Raw genomic sequence first — 18,388 nt, 5'->3', positions numbered from 1 at the left:
CTGCGGAGGAGGCTGAGCAGGGATCGGCACCCCCATTTTGTGGAGGTGGAATCGGAGATTCAGAGAGGCTGAGTAATTTGCCCAAGGTCACACAGCTGGGGAGGGAAGGACCGGGACTCAAACCCCTAACAGGTTCCTAGTTGAGGCTCTTTCCTTGTCCCCTTCCCCCGGATAATCCGAATTGCCAACTCTCATCTTATGGAAATGGTGGACCTGGGAAGGGGTCACACTGGGTCCAGTTCACCCCAGAACCTGGGTTTGCTGCAGCTGCTCCACTGGAGCTCTTCCCACAGGCACAGCCTGCCTCGGGGCTGGGCATACAGCAGGCACACAATAAAGGTTAGTGAATGAGTCCCGGGCATGACCAGCCCACCCATTGCTGGCAGCCAGCCCCTTCCTGGCACTTGGGGCACTGGGACCAGGAGGTGGTGCCTGGAGGGCCTTGGTCCCCACCATCATCATCCACAGGGTGTCCCCAGCCACCACGGCTCAGTTCTGCCTCAGTTTACCCACAGGGAAGATGGGGCATCCACGAGCTCCAACAGCTTTAGGTGCTCAGCAGGCACCGTGATAACAGCAACCAGAGCTGTCATTTTTGAGCCTTTCCCAGGTGCAGGCTCTGTGCTAAGCCCATTATACAAACTCTTGTCCAATCTACACAAGAGCCACACGAAGCAATCCAAGCCATCAGCAAATCCCGTGGTTCCACCTTCAAAATGTTACCAGGATCTGACCATTTTCATCACCCCCCTGCCTCCGCCCCGCTCCATGTCGCCATCTTGCTGGGACCGTCTTGGTGGCCACCTCCCTCGGTGGAGTTCTTGCTCCGCCTCGGTCCGGTCTCCACTAGGAAGGCGGTGGGGTCCTGTGAAACCTAAGTCAGATCTCGTTACTCCTCGGCTTGAAACAGTCCAGTGGCTCCCGTCTCACCCAGGGTAAAAGCCGGAGTGCGGGCAGTGGTCGCCAACACCCTGCACGACTGGGCCCCCGTGGTCGACCTGACCTCGTCTCCGACACACTCTGCTCCAGACTCGCTGGCCCCTCGGCTGCTCCTTGAACAGCCAGGCACCTTCCGGCCTCAGGACCTTGGCACGGGCTGTTCCTGCCACCTGGGATGCTATTCCCCTCGCTATCTGCTCCTTCCACCCCTTTGAGTCCCAAATGCCACCCAATAATCCTGTAGGATTATTATTCTTCCCATTATACAGAAGAGGGAACCGAGGCTCAGCAAGGTTATGTAACTCGCCCAAGTTTAATGCAATTGGGTTGCCATGAAGTCTAAATTAAAGTATCCCAATTTAACAGGAAATATTCAATGCTAACACTATAACTTTTTTTTTCCCAATGGGCAGTTTTTCTTTTAGATTAGAAGGGTAAAGAGAAAGCCGGAACCACTGGGTGACTGTTGACTGAAAAATAATTGTTAATAATCACAATAACATTTTTTAGCACTTACTCTTGCCAGGCACTGAGCTTCATCTCATTCTCACAACTCAATGAAGCCCCCGTTTTACAGGATGGGAAACTGAGGCTTGGTCAGGTGATGTGACAAGTCTAAAGGAATCGGTCATGTCGGGGGCTGGAGCCTCAGGTCTGAGCCCTTCACCTGACTGTGACACTGCAGGCTGGCAAAGTCCACTCGGCTGTATCTGAGGACGTCTGTGTTCCCCAGGCCACACTGGCTGACAACAGGGCTGAGCAGCTGGGGGAAATGAGGCCGTGGGATGGTCACTCATTCGTTCAGTGAGCCCAGCTCTGTGCTGGGTCCTGGGGATCTGGGTGGGCCAGACCTGACCCCGGCCTCCAAGGGGCTCATAGACTGGTACAGGAGGAGGGGAGGGGAGTTGGTGCAGGACTTAGGGCCACACTTGGTAGAATCTGGGAAGGCTTTCCCCACAAGGGCACTTTCGGGCTTTGAAGCATGAGTAGGGTAAACTGTGTGGTTAAAAGGAAAGGGGTGGAGGCGGGGCAAGATGGCAGACTGGTGAGCTGTATGTTTTAGTTACTCCTCCAGGAAAGTAGGTAAAAAGCCAGGAACTGCGTGGACTGGACACCACAGAGCAATCTGTCTTTGGGCATACTTCATACAACACTCATGAAAACGTGGAACTGCTGAGATCAGCGAAATCTGTAAGTTTTTGTGGCCAGGGGACCCGCGCCCCTCCCTGCCAGGCTCAGTCCCGGGGGAGGAGGGGCTGTCAGCTCCAGGAAGGAGAAGGGAGAATTGCAGTGGCTGCTCTTATCGGAAACTCATTCTACTGATTCAAACTCCAACCATAGATAGACTGAGACCAGACACCAGAGACTCTGAGAGCAGCCAGCCCAGCAGAGAGGAGACAGGCATAGAAAAAAAACAACACAAAAAACTCCAAAATAAAAACAGAGGATTTTTGGAGTTCTGGTGAACACAGAAAGGGGAAGGGCGGAGATCAGGCCTTGAGGCGCATATGCAAATCCCGAAGCAAGGCTGATCTCTCTGCCCTGTGCACCTTTCCTTAATGGCCCTGGTTGCTTTGTCTATTAGCATTTCAATAACCCATTAGATCTCTGAGGAGGGCCGTATTTTTTTTTTTTTTTAAATCCCTTTTTGCTTTTTCTAAAACAATTACTCTAAGAAGCTCAATACAGAAAGCTTCAAAGAATTGAAATTTGGGCACGTCAAGTCAAGAGCAGAACTAAGAGAGCTCTGAGACAAAAGGCAATAATCCAGTGGCTGAGAAAATTCACTAAACAACACAACTTCCCAAGAAAAGGGGGGTGTCCGCTCACAGCCACCATCCTGGTGGACAGGAAACACTCCTGCCCATCGCAAGCCCCATAGCCCAGAGCTGCCCCAGACAACCCAGTGTGACGGAAGTGCTTCAAATAACAGGCACACACCACAAAACTGGGCGTGGACATTAGCCTTCCCTGCAACCTCAGCTGAATGTCCCAGAGCTGGGAAGGGGGGAGCAGTGTGAATTAACAGAGCCCCATTCAGCCATCATTTGAGCAGACTGGGAGCCTCCCAACACAGCCCAGCAGCCCAGAACTGCCCTGGGGGGACGGCACTCACCTGTGACATAGCACAGTCATCCCTCAACAGAGGACCCGGGGTGCACAGCCTGGAAGAGGGGCCCACTTGCAAGTCTCAGGAGCCATACGCCAATACCAAAGACTTGTGGGTCAGTGGCAGAGACAAACTGTGGCAGGACTGAACTGAAGGATTAGACTATTGCAGTAGCTTTAAAACTCTAGGATCATCAGGGAGATTTGATTGTTAGGGCCACCCCCCCTCCCCGACTGCCCAGAAACACGCCCCACATACAGGGCAGGCAACACCAACTACACACGCAAGCTTGGTACACCAATTGGGCCCCACAAGACTCACTCCCCCACTCACCAAAAAGGCTAAGCAGGGGAGATCTGGCTTGTAGAGAACAGGTGGCTCGTGGACGCCACCTGCTGGTTAGTTAGAGAAAGTGTACTCCACGAAGCTGTAGATCTGATAAATTAGAGATAAAGACTTCAACTGGTCTACAAACCCTAAAAGAACCCTATCAAGTTCAGCAAATGCCACGAGGCCAAAAACAACAGAAAATTATAAAGCATATGAAAAAACCAGACGATATGGATAACCCAAGCCCAAGCACCCAAATCAAAAGACCAGAAGAGACACACCTAGAGCAGCTACTCAAAGAACTAAAGATGAACAATGAGACCATAGTACGGGATATGAAGGAAATCAAGAAGACCCTAGAAGAGCATAAAGAAGACATTGCAAGACTAAATAAAAAAATGGATGATCTTATGGAAATTAAAGAAACTGTTGACCAAATTAAAAAGATTCTGGACACTCATAGTACAAGACTAGAGGAAGTTGAACAACGAATCAGTGACCTGGAAGATGACAGAATGGAAAATGAAAGCATAAAAGAAAGAATGGGGAAAAAAATTGAAAAACTCGAAATGGACCTCAGGGATATGATAGATAATATGAAACGTCCAAATATAAGACTCATTGGTGTCCCAGAAGGGGAAGAAAAGGGTAAAGGTCTAGGAAGAGTATTCAAAGAAATTGTTGGGGAAAACTTCCCAAATCTTCTAAACAACATAAATACACAAATCATAAATGCTCAGCGAACTCCAAATAGAATAAATCCAAAAAAACCCACTCCGAGACATATACTGATCACACTGTCAAACACAGAAGAGAAGGAGCAAGTTCTGAAAGCAGCAAGAGAAAAGCAATTCACCACATACAAAGGAAACAGCATAAGACTAAGTAGTGACTACTCAGCAGCCACCATGGAGGCGAGAAGGCAGTGGCACGATATATTTAAAATTCTGAGTGAGAGGAATTTCCAGCCAAGAATACTTTATCCAGCAAAGCTCTCCTTCAAATTTGAGGGAGAGCTTAAATTTTTCACAGACAAAGAAATGCTGAGAGAATTTGCTAACAAGAGACCTGCCCTACTGGAGATACTAAAGGGAGCCCTACAGACAGAGAAACAAAGACAGGACAGAGAGACTTGGAGAAAGGTTCAGTACTAAAGAAATTCGGTATGGGTACAATAAAGGATATTAATAGAGAGAGGGAAAAATATGGCAAACATAATCCAAAGGATAAGATGGCCGATTCAAGAAATGCCTTCACGGTTTTAACGTTGAATGTAAATGGATTAAACTCCCCAATTAAAAGATATAGATTCGCAGAATGGATCAAAAAAAATGAACCATCAATATGTTGCATACAAGAGACTCATCTTAGACACAGGGACACAAAGAAACTGAAAGTGAAAGGATGGAAAAAAATATTTCATGCAAGCTACAGCCAAAAGAAAGCAGGTGTAGCAATATTAATCTCAGATAAAATAGACTTCAAATGCAGGGATGTTTTGAGAGACAAAGAAGGCCACTACATACTAATAAAAGGGGCAATTCAGCAAGAAGAAATAACAATCGTAAATGTCTATGCACCCAATCAAGGTGCCACAAAATACATGAGAGAAACATTGGCAAAACTAAAGGAAGCAATTGATGTTTCCACAATAATTGTGGGAGACTTCAACACATCACTCTCTCCTATAGATAGATCAACCAGACAGAAGACCAATAAGGAAATTGAAAACCTAAACAATCTGATAAATGAATTAGATTTAACAGACATCTACAGGACATTACATCCCAAATCACCAGGATACACATACTTTTCTAGTGCTCACGGAACTTTCTCCAGAATAGATCATATGCTGGGACATAAAACAAGCCTCAATAAATTTAAAAAGATTGAAATTATTCAAAGCACATTCTCTGACCACAATGGAATACAATTAGAAGTCAATAACCATCAGAGACTTAGAAAATTCACAAATACCTGGAGGTTAAACAACACACTCCTAAACAATCAGTGGGTTAAAGAAGAAATAGCAAGAGAAATTGCTAAATATATAGAGACGAATGAAAATGAGAACACAACATACCAAAACCTATGGGATGCAGCAAAAGCAGTGCTGAGGGGGAAATTTATAGCACTAAACGCATATATTAAAAAGGAAGAAAGAGCCAAAATCAAAGAACTAATGGATCAACTGAAGAAGCTAGAAAATGAACAGCAAACCAATCCTAAACCAAGTACAAGAAAAGAAATAACAAGGATTAAAGCAGAAATAAATGACATAGAGAACAAAAAAACAATAGAAAGGATAAATATCACCAAAAGTTGGTTCTTTGAGAAGATCAACAAGATTGACAAGCCCCTAGCTAGACTGACAAAATCAAAAAGAGAGAAGACCCATATAAACAAAATAATGAATGAAAAAGGTGACATAACTGCAGATCCTGAAGAAATTAAAAAAATTATAAGAGGATATTATGAACAACTGTATGGCAACAAACTGGATAATGTAGAAGAAATGGACAATTTCCTGGAAACATATGAACAACCTAGACTGACCAGAGAAGAAATAGAAGACCTCAACCAACCCATCACAAGCAAAGAGATCCAATCAGTCATCAAAAATCTTCCCACAAATAAATGCCCAGGGCCAGATGGCTTCACAGGGGAATTCTACCAAACTTTCCAGAAAGAACTGACACCAATCTTACTCAAACTCTTTCAAAACATTGAAGAAAATGGAACACTACCTAACTCATTTTATGAAGCTAACATCAATCTAATACCAAAACCAGGAAAAGATGCTACAAAAAAGGAAAACTACCGGCCAATCTCCCTAATGAATATAGATGCAAAAATCCTCAACAAAATACTTGCAAATCGAATCCAAAGACACATTAAAAAAATCATACACCATGACCAAGTGGGGTTCATTCCAGGCATGCAAGGATGGTTCAACATAAGAAAAACAATCAATGTATTACAACACATTAAAAACTCGAAAGGGAAAAATCAATTGATCATCTCAATAGATGCTGAAAAAGCATTTGACAAAATCCAACATCCCTTTTTGATAAAAACACTTCAAAAGGTAGGAATTGAAGGAAACTTCCTCAACATGATAAAGAGCATATATGAAAAACCCACAGCCAGCATAGTACTCAATGGTGAGAGACTGAAAGCCTTCCCTCTAAGATCAGGAACAAGACAAGGATGCCCGCTGTCACCACTGTTATTCAACATTGTGCTGGAAGTGCTAGCCAGGGCAATCCGGCAAGACAAAGAAATAAAAGGCATCCAAATTGGAAAAGAAGAAGTAAAACTGTCATTGTTTGCAGATGATATGATCTTATATCTAGAAAACCCTGAGAAATCAACGATACAGCTACTAGAGCTAATAAACAAATTTAGCAAAGTAGCGGGATACAAGATTAATGCACATAAGTCAGTAATGTTTCTATATGCTAGAAATGAACAAACTGAAGAGACACTCAAGAAAAAGATACCATTTTCAATAGCAACTAAAAAAATCAAGTACCTAGGAATAAACTTAACCAAAGATGTAAAAGACCTATACAAAGAAAACTACATAACTCTACTAAAAGAAATAGAAGGCGACCTTAAAAGATGGAAAAATATTCCATGTTCATGGATAGGAAGGCTAAATGTCATTAAGATGTCAATTCTACCCAAACTCATCTACAGATTCAATGCAATCCCAATCAAAATTCCAACAACCTACTTTGCAGACTTGGAAAAGCTAGTTATCAAATTTATTTGGAAAGGGAAGATGCCTCGAATTGCTAAAGACACTCTAAAAAAGAAAAACGAAGTGGGAGGACTTACACTCCCTGACTTTGAAGCTTATTATAAAGCCACAGTTGCCAAAACAGCATGGTACTGGCACAAAGATAGACATATAGATCAATGGAATCAAATTGAGAATTCAGAGATAGACCCTCAGATCTATGGCCGACTGATCTTTGATAAGGCCCCTAAAGTCACCGAACTGAGCCATAATGGTCTTTTCAACAAATGGGGCTGGGAGAGTTGGATATCCATATCCAAAAGAATGAAAGAGGACCCCTACCTCACCCCCTACACAAAAATTAACTCAAAATGGACCAAAGATCTCAATATAAAAGAAAGTACCATAAAACTCCTAGAAGATAATGTAGGGAAACATCTTCAAGACCTTGTATTAGGAGGCCACTTCCTAGACTTTACACCCAAAGCACAAGCAACAAAAGAGAAAATAGATAAATGGGAACTCCTCAAGCTTAGAAGTTTCTGCACCTCAAAGGAATTTCTCAAAAAGGTAAAGAGGCAGCCAACTCAATGGGAAAAAATTTTTGGAAACCAGGTATCTGACAAAAGACTGATATCTTGCATATACAAAGAAATCCTACAACTCAATGACAATAGTACAGACAGCCCAATTATAAAATGGGCAAAAGAAATGAAAAGACAGTTCTGTGAAGAGGAAATACAAATGGCCAAGAAACACATGAAAAAATGTTCAGCTTCACTAGCTATTAGAGAGATGCAAATTAAGACCACAATGAGATACCATCTAACACCGGTTAGAATGGCTGCCATTAAACAAACAGGAAACTACAAATGCTGGAGGGGATGTGGAGAAATTGGAACTCTTATTCATTGTTGGTGGGACTGTATAATGGTTCAGCCACTCTGGAAGTCAGTCTGGCAGTTCCTTAGAAAACTAGATATAGAGTTACCATTCGATCCAGCGATTGCACTTCTCGGTATATACCCGGAAGATCGGAAAGCAGTGACACGAACAGATATCTGCACGCCAATGTTCATAGCAGCATTATTCACAATTGCCAAGAGATGGAAACAACCCAAATGTCCTTCAACAGATGAGTGGATAAATAAAATGTGGTATATACACACGATGGAATACTACGCGGCAGTAAGAAGGAACGATCTGGTGAAACATATGACAACATGGTTGAACCTTGAAGACATAATGCTGAGCGAAATAAGCCAGGCACAAAAAGAGAAATATTATATGCTACCACTAATGTGAACTTTGAAAAATGTAAAACAAATGGTTTATAATGTAGAATGTAGGGGAACTAGCAGTGGAGAGCAATTAAGGAAGGGGGAACAATAATCCAAGAAGAACAGATAAGCTATTTAACGTTCTGGGGATGCCCAGAAATGACTATGGTCTGTTAATTTCTGATGGATGTAGTAGGAACAAGTTCACTGAAATGTTGCTATATTAGGTAACTTTCTTGGGGTAAAGTAGGAACATGTTGGAAGTTAAGCAGTTATCTTAGGTTAGTTGTCTTTTTCTTACTCCCTTGCTATGGTCTCTTTGAAATGTTTTTTTATTGTATGTTTGTTTTCTTTTTAACTTTTTTTTTTCATACAGTTGATTTGAAAAAAGAAGGGAAAGTTAAAAAAAAAAAAAAAAGAAAAGAAAAAAGACAAACAAGGAAAAAAAAAAAAAAAGATGTAGTGCCCCCTTGAGGAGCCTGTGGAGAATGCAGGGGTATTCGCCTACCCCACCTCCATGGTTGCTAACATGACCACAGACATAGGGGACTGGTGGTTTGATGGGTTGAGCCCTCTACCATAAGTTTTACCCTTGGGAAGACGGTTGCTGCAAAGGAGAGGCTAGGCCTCCCTGTATTTGTGCCTAAGAGTCTCCTCCTGAATGCCTCTTTGTTGCTCAGATGTGGCCCTCTCTCTCTGGCTAAGCCAACTTGAAAGGTGAAATCACTGCCCTCCCCCCTACGTGGGATCAGACACCCAGGGAAGTGAATCTCCCTGGCAACGAGGAATATGACTCCCGGGGAGGAATGTAGACCCGGCATCGTGGGATGGAGAACATCTTCTTGACCAAAAGGGGGATGTGAAAGGAAATGAAATAAGCTTCAGTGGCAGAGAGATTCCAAAACGAGCCGAGAGATCACTCTGGTGGGCACTCTTACGCACACTTTAGACAACCTTTTTTAGGTTCTAAAGAATTGGGGTAGCTGGTGGTGGATACCTGAAACTATTAAACTACAACCCAGAACCCATGAATCTCGAAGACAGTTGTATAAAAATGTAGCTTATGAGGGGTGACAGTGGGATTGGGAATGCCATAAGGACCAAACTCCACTTTGTCTAGTTTATGGATGGATGTGTAGAAAAGTAGGGGAAGCAAACAAACAGACAAAGGTACCTAGTGTTCTTTTTTACTTCAATTGCTCTTTTTCACTCTAATTATTATTCTTGTTATTTTTGTGTGTGTGCTAATGAAGGTGTCAGGGATTGATTTAGGTGATGAATGTACAACTATGTAATGGTACTGTGAACAATCGAAAGTACAATTTGTTTTGTATGACTGCGTGGTATGTGAATATATCTCAATAAAATGATGATTAAAAAAAAAAAAAAAAAAAAAAGGAAAGGGGTTATTCATCCATAAAAAGGAATGAAGTTTGGATACAGGCTACGGCACAGATGGCTCTTGAAACCATTATGCCAAGTGAAACAAGCCAGACCCCAAAGGACAAATGCTATATGGCTCCATTTATACGAAATATCTAGAATAAGCAAATGCCTAGAGACAAAAGGTAGATTCAAGGTTACCAGGATGCAAGGATGGGGAAGGGGGAGACATTGCTCAGTGGGGACAGAGGTTCTGTGGGTTGACGGAAACATCTGGTAATGGATGGTGGAGATGGTAGCACAACACCGTGCAAGTAATTAATAGCACTGAACTTGTATTAGTTAGGGTTCTCTAGGGAAACAGAATCAACAAGAGATATCTACATATAAGATTTTATAAAAGTGTCTCACACAACTGTGGGTATGCACGAGTCCAAATTCCCTCGGGCAGGCAGCAGACTGGCAACTCCAATGAAGATGTTCGATGAACTCAGACAGCGAACTGGCAACTTCGATGAATGTGTTTGATGAACTCCTCAGGGACAAACTGGCAACTTCAATGAACTCCTCAGGAAACACTTTGCTGGTTACCTGAAGAAGTGTGGTCCTCTATCTGTCTCGCTTAAAAGTCTTCAACTGATTGGATTAAATCCAGCTGACTGCATTCTGTCATTGCAGAAAACACGCCCTTCGTTGATGTAATCAGCCACAGCTGCAGCCAATTGACTGATGATTTAATAAACCAGCCTTCTGGTTTATTAACCAGCCACAAATGTCCTTGCAGTAATGGTTAGGCCAGTGCTTGCTTGACCAGACACCTGGATACAATCACCTGGCCAAGTTGGCACATGAACCTAACCATCACAGTCCACCCCTTGTCAACTTGGCAGTTATACACATCACCTTAAACCATACTTTATCTCTAAGTAGAAAACAATAACAGACATATATTTTGCCTAACAATACTCCGCTGTCCTGTGTACGACTGGAAATGCACTAAATCTCTCTAGAATAGGGTGCAAGTCCTTGGGTGACATTAACTCTTAAAATTCATTTCCTTTAACTTAAATACTGCAAAATGAACAATACAGCTTATGGCATATGATAAGTGGATAAGATAGAGAAGAAAACAAAGATATTTGCTTTACAGACAAACACAAACATAACAAAACAAGGAGGAAATATTCATGTCCTCATAGTCCTCGTTTCTATAACTGGTCACGTGGCCGTAGTTCATATTTATCATGACCTTCTTCCACTACCCATTCCATGTTCCCTTTACCCTCAGCTAGCACTTCAACTGGCCATGGTTCTTTGCCTGGTGGGGTGACCCAAACCTTCATTCCTGAAGTTTCTTGGCCATTGGTAGTCCTGCCTCGATTGGGTTGTTGCAGTTTTCCATTGACTTTAGTCACAGGGCATGGAATTACTAAGAGACAATCTAGGGAATCTCCTGTATTCCAGGAAAACTCTTTCTTGACTTCCATTGTGTAGTTGCAGTGCTATTTCTCCTTGATAGTCAGGGTCAATCACCCCAGCCAGTACAGTAATCCCCTTCCTCGCCTGTTGATTCAGAGGTATAAGAAGCCCAAAGTGGCCAGGTGGCAGTCTTAACTTCCAGTTCAATGGGATTATTGTTGTTTCCTGGTGGAAGCACTCCTCCTTTTGGAACAAAGACTTGTAGACCAGCAGAGCTTAAGCTTGCAGGGACAGGAAGCAAAAATTTTCCTAGTGGATCACTAGGAGTGATAGTGAGTGGTGCCACTCCTGTTTCTATCCCTTGATTCCTGGACCCATGAATCCTGGCTATGGGAGAAACAGCACCATAGAGTGGACGCTGATTCAGAGCACACACAGCCTCCTGGAGAACACTGCCCCAGCCCTGCAAGGTATTGCCACCTAGTTGGCTCCGTAATTGAATCTTCAACAGCCCATTCCACCAGCTGCCTCTGGATGATGGGGAACATGGTAAGACCACAGAATTCCATGAGCATGTGCCCATTCCCTCACTTCATTTGCTGTGAAGTGGGTTCCTTGCTCCGAAGCAATGCTGTGTGGAATACCATGCCGGTGGATAAGGCATTCTGTAAGTCCACGGATGGAAGTTTTGGCAGAAGCATGTCGTGCAAGGAAGGCAAACCCATATCCAGAGTATGTGTCTACTCCAGTGAGAATAAATCGCTGCCCTTTCCATGATGGAAGTGGTCCGATGTAATCAACCTGCCACCAGGTAGCAAGCTGATCACCCGGGGAATGGTGCCATATCGGGGACTGAGTGTGGGTCTCTGCTGCTGGCAGATGGGACACTCAGCAGTGGCTGTGGCCAGGTCAGCCTTGGTGAGTGGAAGTCCATGTTGCTGAGCCCATACATAACCTCCGTCCCTACCACCATGACCACTTTGTTCATGAGCCCATTGGGGAAAAAGGCTGGTGGGTATCCATCAATCGGGTCATCTTATCCATTTGATTATTAAAATCTTCTGCTGAAGTCACCCTTTGGTGAGTGTTCACATGGGAAACAAATATCTTCAGATTTTTTGCCCACTCAGAAAGGTCTATCCACATACCTCTTCCCCAGACTTCTTTGTCACCAGTTTTCCAGTCATGTTCCTTCCAAGTCCCTGACCATCCAGCCAAACCATTAGCAACAGCCCAGGAATCAGTATACAAACACACCTCTGGCCAGTTCTCCTTCCAAGCAAAGTGAACAACCAGGTGCACTGCTCGAAGTTCTGCCCACTGGGAGGATTTCCCCTCACCACTGTCCTTCAGGGACATCCCAGAAAGGGGCTGCAGTGCTGCAGCTGTCCACTTTCGGGTGGTGCCTGCATATCGTGCAGAACCATCTGTAAACCAGGCCCGAGTTTTCTCTTCCTCAGTCAACTGATTGTAAGGAACTCCCCAAGGTGCCATAGCTGTGGGCTGGGAAAGAGAAGGTAAGATGGAAGGAGTGGGGGCCATGGGCATTTGGGCCACTTCCTCATGTAACTTACTTGTGCCTTCAGGGCCTGCTCGAGCTCTATCTCGTACATACCATTTCCATTTTATGATGGAGTGCTGCTGTGCACGCCCAACTTTATGGCTTGGTGGGTCAGACAACACGCAGCTCATGATAGGTAACTCAGGTCTCACGGTAACTTGGTGGCCCATGGTTAAGCGTTCTGTCTCTACTAAGGCCCAGTAGCAGGCCCAAAGCCGTTTCTCAAATGGAGAGTAGTTATCTGCAGAGGATGGGAAGGGTTTACTCCAAAATCCTAAGGGCCTCTGTTGTGATTCTCCTACAGGATCCCGCCAAAGGCTCCAAACAGCATCTCTATCTGCCACTGACACTTCCAGCACCATTGGGTCAGCTGGATCATATGGTCCAAGCGGCAGAGCAGCTTGCACAGCAGCCTGGACCTGTCTCAGAGCCTCATCTTGCTCCGGTCCCCACTCAAAACTAGAGGCTTTTCTGGTCACTTGGTAAATAGGCTGGAGTAGCACACCCAAATGAGGAGTGTTGTCTCCAAAATTTAAAGAGGCCAGCTAAGCACTGTGCCTCTTTTTTGGTTGTAGGAGGGGCCAGACGCAACAGCTTATCCTTCACCTTAAAAGTGATATCTCGACAGGCCCCACAACACTGGACACATAGAAATTTTACTGAGGTGGAAGGCCCCTGTATTTTTGTTGGATTTATCTCCCATCCTCTGCCATGCAAATACCTTACCAACAAATCTAGCGTAGTTACTACTTCTTGCTCACTAGGTCCAATCAACATGATATCATCAATATAATGGACCAGTGAGATGTCTTGTGGGAGGGAGAAACAATCAAGATTCCTGCGGACAATGTTATGATATAAGGCTGGAGAGTTGATATACCCCTGAAGTGGCACAGTGAATGTATACTGCTGGCCTTGCCACCTGAATGCAAACTGTTTCTGGTGGTCCTTACCAAAAGCTATTGAGAAAAAAACATTTGCCAGATCAATAGCTGCATACCAGGTACGAGGGGATGTGTTGATTTGCTGAAGCAATAATACCACATCTGGAACAGCAGCTGCAATTGGAGTCACCACCTGGTTAAGCTTACAATAATCCAGGGTCATCCTCCAAGACCAATCTGTATTCTGCACAGGCCAAACAGGAGAGTTGAATGGAGTGTGGTGGGAATCACTACCCATGCATCCTTCAAGTCCTTAAGAGTGGCATTAATCTCTGCAATCCCTCCAGGAATCTGGTATTGCTTCTGGTTTACTATTTTTCTAGGCAGGGGCAGTTCTGGTGGCTTCCATTTGGCCTTTCCTACCATAATAGCCCTCACTCCATGAGTCAGGGAACCAATATGAGGATTCTGTCAGTTGCTTAGTATGTCTATCCCAATTGTGCATTCTGGAACAGGGAAAATAACCACAGAATGGGTCCAGGGACCCACTGGATCCACTGTGAGAAGGACCTGAGCTAAACTCCATTGATCATTTGACCTCCATAAGCCCCATCTCTGACTGGTGGATCAGAGTGACATTATGGGTCTCCTGAAATCAATGTCACTTCTGAACCAGTGTCTAATAATCCCCGAAATATCTGATCATTTCCTTTTCCCCAATACACAGTTACCCTGGTAAAAGGCCATAGCCCCCTCCCCACCCTGGGGAAGGCTGAGAGGAAGATTAACAGCATAAATTTTTGGCAGTGTAACAGGGTCCTTCCCCAAGGGTACCTGGCCTTCACCTCATTCAAGTGGCTCTGGGTCTGTAAACTGTCTCAAGTCTGGGAATTGATTAAGGGGCTGTGACTCTCTGTTTTTGTAATTCAAGGTATACTTTTGTTCACTTGACCTAGAATTCTTCTGCTTATACAGCTCAAACAAGAATTTAGTAGACTGTCCATCTATTTTACTGCTAGGTACTCCAAGATCTACTAGCCAATGCCATAAGTCTCTGTGAGTCAGATTATTTTGACTGCTGTCTTGAGCCTGTTTTCCATTATAGTAGCCACGCCCACCTTGTCTGTGGCAATTAACTGCAGCCACGTGGCTTCTGCCAACAGCGGATCCAATTATCCCCATTGTGTTTAAGGATTCTAGTTCAGTGACAGCAGTTCCTGCAGTAAAATCTGACCTACAGAGAAGAGCAACTACAGAGCTCTTCAGGGATGATGGAGCTAGTCTCACAAATTTATTCCTCACAGTCCTGGTAAAAGGTGTGTCCTCTGGACATTCCAGGGGTGTGTGAGTATGTCTTCCATGATAAATCCACTCTAACATTCCAATCTGTCTAAGCCTTTGAATCCCCTCCTCTACATTATACCAGGGCAGTTCTGGCATTTCAACTTCAGGTAATGCCGGCCACCTTTTGATCCACATTTCAGCCAACCACCCAAACTGTTAACACCCTTTTCAACCCCTCGAGCTACAACATTGAATGCAGAATCTCTGCTTAGTAGGCCCATATCAGTAAATTCAGCCTGATCCAACTTTATATTCCTTCCACCATTATCCCACACCCCTAATATCCATTCCGACACATTCCCCGGCTTTCTGTCTGTATAAGTTGGAAACCTCATATTTGAGTATAGCATACTCCCTCAGAGGTCACACTTTGTACCTCACCCTTCTGGTCCTGTTGGGACTTTATTTATAGGTCCTGAAGCAAAGACTGGTGGTGGGGGTGGGTCATGAGAAGAATTAGAAGTACCCCTCAAGCCGTTCACCTCAGGACATTCCGTTGCAGTTTCATCTGGTGAAACAGCATTAATTTCTCCAGACAGAGGAGTGAGGGCTGCTTCCTCAGGGAAGGTGATTACGGGTTTAGCAGGCACTGGAGGGTTAATCTCTTCAGGTGGAGGTTGGATGGCAAGCTCCTTAGGGCAGACTGGAGGTGGGGATGCTGTTTCCTCAGGACAGACCACTACAGGTATATCTAGCAAAGACTCAACAGAATCCAGGGTTCCAGTGTCCTTACTGCCATTATTATCAATCCATATGTCCCCATCCCAAGTTTCAGGGTCCCATTCTTTTCCAATCAATGCCTTTACTTTAACAGCAGATACCCTGAGAGGTTGAGATTTTAGTTTACGTTGTAAATCTGCTACTTGCACAATGAGAATCTGCGTCTGGTTTCAGAAACCTCAAGTCTGCGGGCACAGGAAATAAGATTTTCTTTCAGGGCACACATAGAAACCTTTAAATCCGTCATACGGCGTTTAAGTTTTGAATTTGAAGCCTTTAGCTTGTCCCTTTCTCTTACAACTTTATCCAACGTATCTAAGAGCAGCCAGCCAACATCATTATACCTCTTATTTCTGCAAAACTCTGTGAAGGTGTTGAAAACACCATCACCCAGAGCCTTGCTTCGTACAAGAGTATGATTAGGAGAATCAAATGGTGCTATTTTGCATATCTCCTTTGCCAGCTCATGCCATGGACTGTCAGTGCCCTCTTGATTATTAGAATTAGAGTCATTAGTGCCTTTGAATGAGACTGGCTCTGGTTTTCAGAAATCTCAAGTCTGCAGCCACAGGAAATAAGATTTTCTTTCAGGGCACACATAGAAACCTTTACATCTGTCATATGGTGCTTAAGTTTTAAATTTGAAGACTTTCCTTATCCCTTTCTCTTATAACTTTATCCAGCGTATCTAAGAGCAACCAACCAACATCATTATACCTCTTAACTCTGCAAAACTCTGTTAAGGTGTCAAAAACACTGCCACCCAGAGCCTTGCTTCATACATGAGTATGATTAGGAGAATCAAACGGTGATATTTTGTGTATCTCCATTGCCAACTCACGCCATGGACTGTCAGTGCCATCTTGATTATTGGAAATGGAGTCATTAATGCCTTTGAATCTAATCAGAGTAGAAAACCAATTGAAAAAGCCCATTTTAAGATTCTGTTTCTCAAGAACCACTCCCGGTACCAAGTTGTATTGGTTAGGGTTCTCTAGGGAAACAGAATCAACAAGAGATATCTATAAATATAAGATTTTATAAAAGTGTCTCACACAACTGTAGGTATGCACGAATCCAAATTCCGTAGGGCAGGCAGCAAACTGGCAACTCCAGTGAAGATGTCTGATGAACTCCTCAGGAACGAATTGGCAACTTTGATGAACTCCTCAGGAAACACTTTGCTAGTGAGCCAAAGAAGAAGTGAAGGTCCTCTATTTGTCTTGCTTAAAAATCTTCAACTGATTGGATTAAATCCAGCTGATTGAATTCTCTCATTGTGAAAGACACGCCCTTCATTGATGTAATCAGCCACAGCTGCAGCCAATTGACTGATGATTTAATAAACCAGCCTTCTGATTTATTAACCAGCCACAAATGTCCTTGCAGTAACGGATAGGCCAGTGCTTGCTTGACCAGACGCCTGGACACCATCACCTGGCCAAGTTGACATGTGAACTTAACCATCACAAACTGTTTACATGAACGTGATTAAAACAGGACATTTTATGTTGAATATGTTACCACAATAAAAAATTTTTGAAAGCCATAGGGCTTCACAACACAGAGTGAATCCTAACAACACAAAGTGAATCCTAATATAAACTCTGAACTATAGTTAATATATAATTATAATAATATTGATTCATCAACTGTAATAAAGGGACCACATTTATGCAAAATGTTAACAAGAAAACTGGGGGTGGGGGTGTAATATGGGAATTCAGAACTTTCTGCATGATTTGTCTGTAAACCTACAATTGAGCTAAAAAATAAATAAAAAAAAAAACCTTATGAAAAAAAACCAAAACAACCAAACTGTGGGCGAGTAACCAGAATGTTCTGTGACAGCATCTTCAGAAAATATTGTTAGACCCTTCTCTTGTTGTGATAAATATTTCTGAATTATATACTTTAAAAAAAGTGGATTTGAGGTTACCAGGGGCTGGGAAAGGGGAACGGGGAGTTAATGCTCAGTGGGGACAGTCTCTCTTTGGGGTGACGGAAAAGTTTGAATAACAGCTGGTGGTGATGGCCACACAACACTGAGAGTGTAATTAGCACCACTGAAACGTATACTTGCAAGTTATTAAAATGGGAATAAAAATAAAAACTTTTTTTAAAAAAAGAAAGGAAAAAATAATTAGAATGGCAAATTTTGTTATATATGTTAAAACAAATTTTTTTCTTTAAAGGGAATAGGTTATCAGGAGATACAATAAGGTTAGAGAATGGGGGGTGGTTATTTACTGTGCACAGAATTTTTAACTAGGTTGAATTTAAATGTTTGGAAATGGACAGCGGTGATGGTAGCACATTATGGTGAGTATAACTGACAGCACTGAATTACGTGTGTGATTGTGGTTGAAAGTGGAAGTTTAGAGTCACGTATGTGACTAGAATGAAAGAAAGCTAGAGGATGAAACATGGGGTTGTTTAACACAGTGAATCTTGTGGTGGACAATGACTGTGATTAATAGCACAAATATAAAAATGTTCTTTCATGACCTAGAAGAAATATATGTCATGATTACAAGGAGTTAATAATAGGGGTATGTGGGGGAAATGCACCCACTACAAACCATGGACCATAGGTAACATAATATTTTAATATTCTTTCATCAACAGTGGTATGAATGTACTACACCAATGCTAGGGATCAAAAATATGGGG

At 43.3% G+C, this 18,388-nt stretch overlaps 1 protein-coding gene across 2 annotated transcripts in view; it reads right to left on the bottom strand.

The window, feature by feature from the left end:
- The window catches only part of ABCB9 (ATP binding cassette subfamily B member 9), a 42,449-nt gene that overhangs the window by 16,995 nt on the left and 7,066 nt on the right, over window positions 1–18,388 (bottom strand). The window lies entirely within an intron of this gene.

This window comes from Choloepus didactylus, chromosome 23 (assembly GCF_015220235.1).
Source record: "Choloepus didactylus isolate mChoDid1 chromosome 23, mChoDid1.pri, whole genome shotgun sequence".
In the NCBI taxonomy this organism is placed as follows: Eukaryota; Metazoa; Chordata; class Mammalia; order Pilosa; family Megalonychidae; genus Choloepus; species Choloepus didactylus.
This window is presented reverse-complemented; position numbering and strand designations above follow the sequence as displayed.